Genomic DNA, 9002 nt, shown 5'->3' on the forward strand with positions numbered 1-9002 from the left:
TTCATGTATTTCTCTCTCCTATTTTAGTATTTCTCTCTCCTTGTCACTCTATTTCTCTCTCTTCTACACTCTTTCTTCTCTCTTTTGCAGTTTTATCTCTCCTCTTTCTCTCTCTCTCTAGTTCACTTCTTGACAAGTGGCTCGAGGAAGTTACTATATGTATATTCTCTACATCACGTGCATTCAAAGCCTATTTATGAATATTCTTATATGCAAATTTTTCTTGAATAAAACATAACCCTTTTCTATTCAAACTGTAAATAACACCTTTATATTACACCCTTCTGTATGTAAAAAATGTTTAAAAATGGTATTTTAAAAATACATTTTTTTGAACCCACGTGATACACACATATATTCATGAGTAACTTACCCAAGACAAGGGGTATCATAGCATTGCTCTTTGATCCATTTTTCCTTCTATTTCAGTCCAAATTTTCTCCATAAAAATCAATTTCAGACAAGTACTATAGGTACTTGACAAAGACAGTGACTAGTAGCAGAGGTTTGCATACCATCTACAATTAGCAAGAAACTACATCTAGAGATCTTCAGGGTCAGATATGGCGGTGGAAGGTTAAAATAGAAGGTTGTCATAAAATTTTTATGCAATTTGGAGGTAACTAGGTCAAATGGGAGTTAATCATGCTTAGTTGGGAGTTAAATTGTGGTTACTTTTCAAGTCGAGCTTCTCTTTCTCTCTCTTCTAAGCTTTTGACTGAAGCTTCAATGATGGCTACCAAGAAATCCTTCAAGATCTTTCTCCTACTGACCATTTCTCTCAACCAAACTATGGGACAAAGTTTCCTTATCTCTTGCTCATCAGATGGAGTACCATTATCAAGCAGTTGATGCAGAAGATGGATCAACAATCTGCCAAAATTTGCATCGCAAATTGCGATGATTTCCTTGGTTTGATTCCATCCTTCTTCTGCAGCTCATCTCTTCCAGATTTGATCACTTATTCATTGGCATACTCAGAGCAAGTTCCTTCAGCAACTTTTAGCAAGATTGAGGCTCTGATCTTCATCTTCTTTGCTGAAAACTCTAAAACATAGAAGGGCAACCATGGCCACAGACCTAGAAGCTCAAATTTCTTCAATATTTGGATCTTCTCGACCTCCAAGGCTCCTCTACCATCATTTTACAGCTGAATGGACTCCAAGATTGAAGACATTGCAAGGATCTCAACTCATCGAGGACGTTACAAATCATATTGAAGGTTTATTTTGGGGCTTTCCTTCAAGAGACTTAAATATTTGGTATTCAAGTATTCAAGCAAGCTTAGGCCATTGATTCTTCACGGATTTGATTATATTGGAGCTTATATGGACTAATTTTATGAATATTTCAAGCCTTATGATGGATTTATGTTGGATTATGGAGGATTCTTCCATTATTTGGATTGGAGTTGACATTTACTATCTTCTTTAAGCTTAATGAAGGTATCTTTCTTGCTTGATCTTTGAAATCTCTCAATTATCCACTTGCTTATGCTTTTCCACTTGTTGGCGAGAGATTATTGATCAATTAAGTCTCTGAATTGATCAATAGATTAGAGATTAGTGCTTCCTATTAATCAGAGCCCATTTCATTGAATTTCAACATTGATTCAATCATATTTCACCATAGATATCATTTACAAAGTTTGATGCATAACCTTGATTTGATTGGTCGAATTCTTTTACCAAAACTTGAAATATTGTAAAAGGATAAGTACTAGCAATTAGTGAGTCATTGAATTGCATTGGTAAGACCCTCTTCCTATCCAATTTTTAAAGATTCCATCCAATTGCATTTCATGAAAGGGGCTGAATGAATATTTCAAAAATACATTTCATGCTGATTGATTAGAGTAGCATACTACTACCATGTTGATATACCCATCAAGGAAAAAGGTAGATCGGGGGAGATAGTGGGACAAAAGAGAGGTGACCCTCCCTCACTGTTGAAGATCCCAAAGGGGTGCAACCAACTGACCCGGGGGGAACTTTGCCCACCTCTCCATGATTCGAAGCCTGTGTAGGGAGCCTGTCCTGCCATTTTATCCCTCACACAGGTACATCAAGTGGAGAATTGAAGATTGAAATGTTTTCAAAGACTCAAGTACCTTTAGGAGCAAAACAAGGTAAAACAAGGACTTTATAAGACAATGCGGGGTATTTACAGGTCCTTACAGGTACAAACTTCAATAGTGAAGTATAGGTGCAAGTACTACAAGGTGTCCATAGGTCCTACTTAGCCTTTTACAGGGTTTGGTAGCCATTGGGACTACTATTTTACCTTACAGGGTGGAAACATGGCATTCACTAGTTGAAACAGGGTGTAGGTTTGGATAGTTCAGACTCAAATATTGAATTGCAGAATTTTCCATCCTAAACTTGTTATAGTGTGCTATAGCCCATCTTAAAGAGGGCATCCTTCTCTTTGATTTGAATCAAAAAATTTGGAATTGGATTTTCCTAGCTCAAGTTATAGCCATTTTTCTCACAGGGGGTATGCAAGATTACACTATTATGGTAGGGCATAAAGGAAAAAATAAGGTCTACGATGGTTACGCTCAGCAAATTAGAGATTCTATGCTAGATAATATACCCCAAGAGAGCCCTAAAGATCCCCAATAGCATGGAGAAATCAATGCACTTAATAATGCCTTCTTGTGTGTGCATGAACAAAGGCATACCCAACGTCATGAGGACCTATTATCAAGAATGGAGCAAATGGTTTTGTGTGATGATTTAAAAAAAAATCTTCTATTGAGAAATTAGTGGATTCAATCACTCAAACAAAGGCTTCTATTGACAAATTGGTAGAATCTAATGCTAAAATAATGGCTCAATTCTCCCAATGGATGCAAATGAAAATGGGATCTAAAGAAGCAAAGGAGAAAGCTTATTCAAACAATGGGCCCTCATTCCCACTTCATCCACCTAACAAAAATGGTCAAGGTCATGAAATTATCAGACAAAGAGGTATCCCAAATAGCTAAAATGAAGTAGGTGAGACTTCACAAAGACATGATGACTATTTGGGCAGTTTGAATGGTGCCAACTCCCAAGTTTTTGGGCTGAACACCCAACTTCCTAGAGGTCCTCTACCGATGAGAAGGTTTCATATTGGTTCTCAGCCACCTATTGGGAGAGTTCCATCACATTTTTGGGGTTCAACACCTAGTACTCGCGACCATTCTATTTTGGGACAGCAATCCTTCCATGAAAGAGAGCTAAAAGATAAGATCATTTTGGCCAAGTTCAATGGCCAGCCATCTTCACCATCTGATCCAGAGGAGTGGACTTCCAAATTGGAATCTTACTTTGACATATTTCCTAAAACTAATGATATGAAGATTCATGTTGCTTCCTTACATTTGGGGGGATTTGTGCATACTTAGTGGAGGTATATGAAGAAAAAAAAATACTTGTAGAGAATTGAGAATCTTTCAAGTCACTTATGGCTGAAGTCTTTGTCTCCCCTCTTGAAAAAGAGAAATTAGCATGGAGATGGTATGGTTTAGAGAAAAAAGGCTTAAGTGTAAGAGAGTATACTAACCAATTTCTCAATCTAACCATATATGTAGAGAGCATCAGTGATGAGGCTAAGCTCCACAAGTATATATATGGCTTAGAGCCATCCTTTTCTCTATCATTTCTTATTGATGCCATTTGGGCTTACAAATGCTCCAGCTACCTTCCAAAGCCTGATGAACAAGATTTTGCGGCCTTTTCTCTTTTAGTTTGTCCTAGTCTTCTTTGATGACATTCTGATTTACAGTAAGACCCTTCAGGATTACTTATCACACATGAGGAAGGTGTTTGACGTATTGAGACATCACAGACTCATTGCTAAGGAGAAAAAATGTTCTTTCATTGTTAGTGAAAAAGGGATACACGATGACCCCAAGAAGGTGCAATGTATTAAAGATTGGTCAACACCTACTATTACTACTTCTCTTAGAGGATTTCTTGGTCTATCTTCATTCTATTACCAATTCATCAAGCATTATGTGGCTATTGCAGCTCCTTTGATTGACATGTTGAAGAAATAAGCTTTCTTTTGGGATGCTCTCAGATAGTAGCTTCAACTAGTTAAAGAAACTCCTAACTTCCGCTCCTATTTTAGTATGCTCAGATTTCTCGAAAGAATTTACCATACAGTGTGATGCTAGTGGCTGAGGCATTAGGGTTATTTTGTTATAGGAGCATGGAGTGATTGCCTTTGAAAGTTGTAAGCTTACAAATAAAGAAATGTCCATGAATATTTATGACCGAGAGATGTTGTCTATCTTGCATGCAATAAATAAATGGCACCATTATTTGTATGGCAACCGATTCAGAGTTCAGAGTGATCACAGGGTCCTTAAGTATTTCCTTACTCAGTCCAGTCTTACTCCTAAGCAGCACAGGTGGGTAGCTACACTGTAGAATTATGATTTTGACATCACTCATACAAGGGGTAAAGACAATATAGTGGCTAATTCTCTTTCTCGTATGTGAACTTTCAGCAATGACTAATAAGTTGCATAGTGATTGGATTGAAGAACTATAGAAGGCTTATCTTTTGGATGAAGAGCTCAGCCATATTTTTTATAAATTACAGTAAGGTCTCGTGGAAGATAACTCACATTATCAACTTTAAAATAGCCTTATTTGGTTAAATGGCAAGATTTTCATTCCTTCTACCTCTTCTTTTACATGAAAAATTATGGAGGAATTACATTCTTTGTCTTTAGTTGGACATCTTGGAATTTTCAAGACTTATGATAGGATCATCAAAAGTTTCTATTGGAAAGGGTTGTGAAAATATGTCAAGGACTTTTTCATGAAGTGTATGCCTTGTCAACAGAATAAGGACAACACCCATAAGCTAGGTTGTTTGTTGCAACCATTACCCATTCCTACAAGTAAATGGAGGCACATTACCATGGACTTCATTATTGGCTTGCCTACTACCAAAAAGGGATGGAATAGTATATATGTGGTGGTGGATAGACTCACCAAGGCAGTCCATTTCATTCCAACCAAGAACCAGTGTACTACTTCTTAAGTGGCTTGTCAGTTCATGGAGTAGATTTTTAGACTACATGGATTACCACAGATGATTGTTTATGATAGAGACTCAAAGTTCATGAGTAACTTTTGGTAGGTGGTATTCACACCCATGGGCACTAAATTGGCTCCTTCTACAGCCTATCATCCACAGATTGATGGACTGATAGAAAGGGTAAATAAATGGTTGGAGACTTATCTTTGCCATTTCTATTATGATATCCAAAATTCAAGGGATTCTTGGTTACATTTGACTGAGTTTTCCTACAACAGCTCTACCCATGATAGCATTGGAGTTTCACCCTTTGAGGCTATGTATGGCTATAAGGTGCCCTTACCCATAGTCATCTTTAATGAAAGAATCAAACCTCATGGGAAAGAAGAGTTGGAAAGAATGCGAACCCTTCTTCAGTAGTGTAAGATGAATCTTAGGAAAGCTCAAGACCAAATAAAGATGTATGTTGATGAGAAGAGGCAACCTTTATGATTCCAAGAAGGAGAATTGGTTTTATTGAAGGTGCCCAAGTCTAGGTACTCTACTTTGAAAGATGGATCTAGTAACAAGCTTGCTTACATATTTTATGGCCCCTATAAGATCCTGAAGCCCATTAGAGACTTGGCATATAGATTGGAGATACATTCTTCCACTAAGATTCATAATGTATTCCATGTTAGTCAGCTCAAGCCTTTCTATGGCGATCCTATTGATACAGTTGATGAGATGTCACCTATTGATGAAGAAGATCTTTTAACGTACATCCCAGAGGTTGTCATAGGTCAGGGTGAGAAGAAGCTTCAATCTCGTTCCATCATTGAATATCTGATCAAATGGAGAGGTTTACCACCTGAGGAAGCTTCTTGGAGGCATTATTCTATATTAGATGAGTTTCCTTTCCTAAGGGACACATTGGTGGCTGAAGCCTATTGACTATGGAGCTAGTTATGGTGTAGACATGGACATGACATCACATTGTTTTAGAGCAGTTTTTATTGTGCTTGATTTTTAGAATCAAGCCACTTACATAGGGTCAAATTACTCTTTAAGAGCTACGTTTTCATATGTGGCATGCCTCATTTGGACACTTCTAGTAGAAGTTATGGCAGATTTGGTCTAACAGGGTGTGTTTACACAGCAAGCCATCTACTTCGTTTTGAGCTCATCAGTTGTGCAGATTTTATGGCTCCATATACTTTTGAAGAATTCATGATCTTGTATATAGCTAAGCCCTACTTTTTTTCTTCCATTTTAGTCCATATGTCTATCATCTTTCATTTATTTTCCCATTTGTAAAGTGTAAGGTGAGAAGGATCGAAGCTTGCTTGGATGTGAGCTATGGCGGAGAGCAAGAGCAAGAAGAGAGAGAGACACAAATGGGAACTCCAACAGTCACAATGTGTGATCGGGCCTTCCTTTATTCAAACTGTCACTAAAAGAATAAAGAATAAGGTGACGAATAAAGAATAAAGTAACGATGACGGGCGCCCACCACCTGGAGTGTGCAGTGGCGAGTACTGTTAGTGTAGTAATACACGGGCGGCTAGGCAAAGGCGCCTTTACCCCCAATAACCTCCCACTTAAAGGTGAATCTACCCCAGTGAGGAGTGAAAAGAAAAAGAAAAGACATTACAATGTACACATGTACAACAAGATGAGAAAAAACGTCATCTCATCCAACACCCATCAATCTCGCGAGTGGAGCATGCCATAACGAGTCTTTCAAGAACATAATCGGAGCAAAATCTATGCCGAGAATTGATCTCTCGCCCATAGAACATAAGATAAACAATTATCCTCCTCTTCTTCATCACGCTCCATAGCGATCCTTAAGAAAACACACGAGATAGAGAGAGAGAGAGAGAGAGAGAGAGAGAGAGAGAGAGAGAGAGAGAGAGAGAGAGAGAGAGAGAGAGAGAGAGAGAGAGAGAGAGAGAGAGAGAGATCCTTTGACACCACAAATGCTCTCGAAGTACATGCGAGAGAGAGAGGGGCATATTGAAGAAGCCCACATGCACCCCTTCGTGCAAGAGTTTATTAATGAATAATATTTTCTTTTACATTGGCCTTAGGCACCATTGCTTTTGGGCTTTCAAAATTTATGCCCCTTTTTTGAAAATTTATCATTTTACAAAATATAATAAGGCTATTATGATATAGGATATGCTTGATACAGATGTGTTAGGGTGCTAGATTTTGAGCATCCATGGGCATCATCATTCTCCCCAAACACAATTGTGAAGCCATCCTCGGCAAGCACAAGGAAGAAGAACCACAAAACCATTGAACTTGTATTTAGTGTCGATGATGAAGCCAAGCCATAGGAGACCTGGAGCCCCAAGAGGAACACCAAGGAAAAGGGAATTCTCTTGCAAGAAAATCTATCTTGTAACATTAACAAGCTTGTTTATCATGTTTCATATGATCACAATGAAGAAAAGAACACCAGGCACAACAAATCTTCATGCAGCATCATGTAAATCTCCCACGGTTTTAATAGAATCAACCATATTCTTCAACATCTTCACAAAATCCATCAATAGAACAAAGAAAGCAAAGAAGTACACCATCTTAGAATGGAAATACATCACATAGTATTCATCTTCAATATCTTCATAGTCTTCTCTCTCAATCTCTCATATACAATCACTCTATTTGAGTAGAATTGGCTATCTCTGACTCTCTCTCTCTCACTCCATCAATAATACATCATATCCTCACTACAATATCTCAAAAATTACTCTCAATAATCACTCTTAGGTCGTGGATACCCCTCCCAAGAGGTATGTCTGATATGAAGGGTCACCAGAGCCACTACAATGTCTCTTCACAGCTCACTACTATCACTTCACTCTAGTCTTCTCTTGAGTCTTCAGTAGCTACTTCTTCCACTTCTTTCAGCTCTTTTGCACTTGTATTCACCTCTTTCCAAGGCTAGAAAACTTTCCCAAAGTCACACATACATTCCACAGAACACTTACAGAAGCATACAGAACAGTCTACAGAACAGTACCAGAACAGCTACAGAACAGAACATAACAGAAGCAGAACAGAAGCAGAAGCTCTACAGAAGACCTACAGAAGGTTACAGAAGGTCATCAAAACCTCATAACTCACTCTCAAACCATTTCAAACTCTCACAAACCATTCAATAAACTTTCACAATATCTCATTCTTCATCAATCAATACTCCTTCCCTCCTTACAGAAGACAATCAGAACAAAACAGACCAAAACAGAGCAAAACAGAAGGTATACAGAACCATTCAGAACCTATCAGAACATCACAGAACCATCAACAAACATCATGAACTTCCAAAACACAATCAATATCATCCAAAACACTCTCAATCCACTTCTAAATCAACCAATCATCCCATAAAATCAACCATTCAGCTCTCAAAAACAACAAAAATCAGCCAAAAAACAAGTCATTTCAACACTCAACATATCCCCACACTTAATAAGGAAGCGTCCTCGCGACCCAGGAAAAAGGGAATACAAGTTCAGGGAAAAGCTCAACTTTGATCTTCAATAGCTTTTCAGAAAGAATCCATCCACCACGACCCCAACTTATAACATGTTTCTGATATAAAAATACAAAGAAAGGAAAACTCTTGATACATTAACACCTCTTATTAAACAAGAAAATCACCACAAATTTGTAAAGGATATAAAAGTTTTCTTCTTCTTCATCTGCATCTTCTGCAATTCTCCATCCACGAACCCAGCACCACAAATTTCCAAAACGTAGCTCGTACACGAAATCCAATAGAAAACCACCACGTTCGTTTGACATAAATGAACTCACAACACAAACACTAATACACAACACAACCATCTGAATGACTCCTTCAAAAAGAAAGATTTTCATTAAAAGCTTCCACCATACATTGGAAAGGTATCAATGAAGATGATCCCTCTTAAAAGATTGATGTTGTCGGAATCGATCCATAGATAAGG

General features: G+C 37.9%; 1 non-coding gene across 1 annotated transcript; it reads right to left on the bottom strand.

Annotated features, from left to right (window-relative positions):
• Positions 1-8540: 8540 nt before the first annotated feature.
• LOC148040367 (small nucleolar RNA SNORD36) lies at positions 8541-8608 on the bottom strand. Its single transcript, XR_015688716.1, has one exon. It is a non-coding gene; the product is annotated as a small nucleolar RNA SNORD36 (small nucleolar RNA).
• Positions 8609-9002: the final 394 nt, after the last annotated feature.

This window comes from Lygodium microphyllum, chromosome 2 (assembly GCF_053477565.2).
Source record: "Lygodium microphyllum isolate KBCC chromosome 2, Lygodium_microphyllum_v1.1.10, whole genome shotgun sequence".
Lineage (NCBI taxonomy): Eukaryota > Viridiplantae > Streptophyta > Polypodiopsida > Schizaeales > Lygodiaceae > Lygodium > Lygodium microphyllum.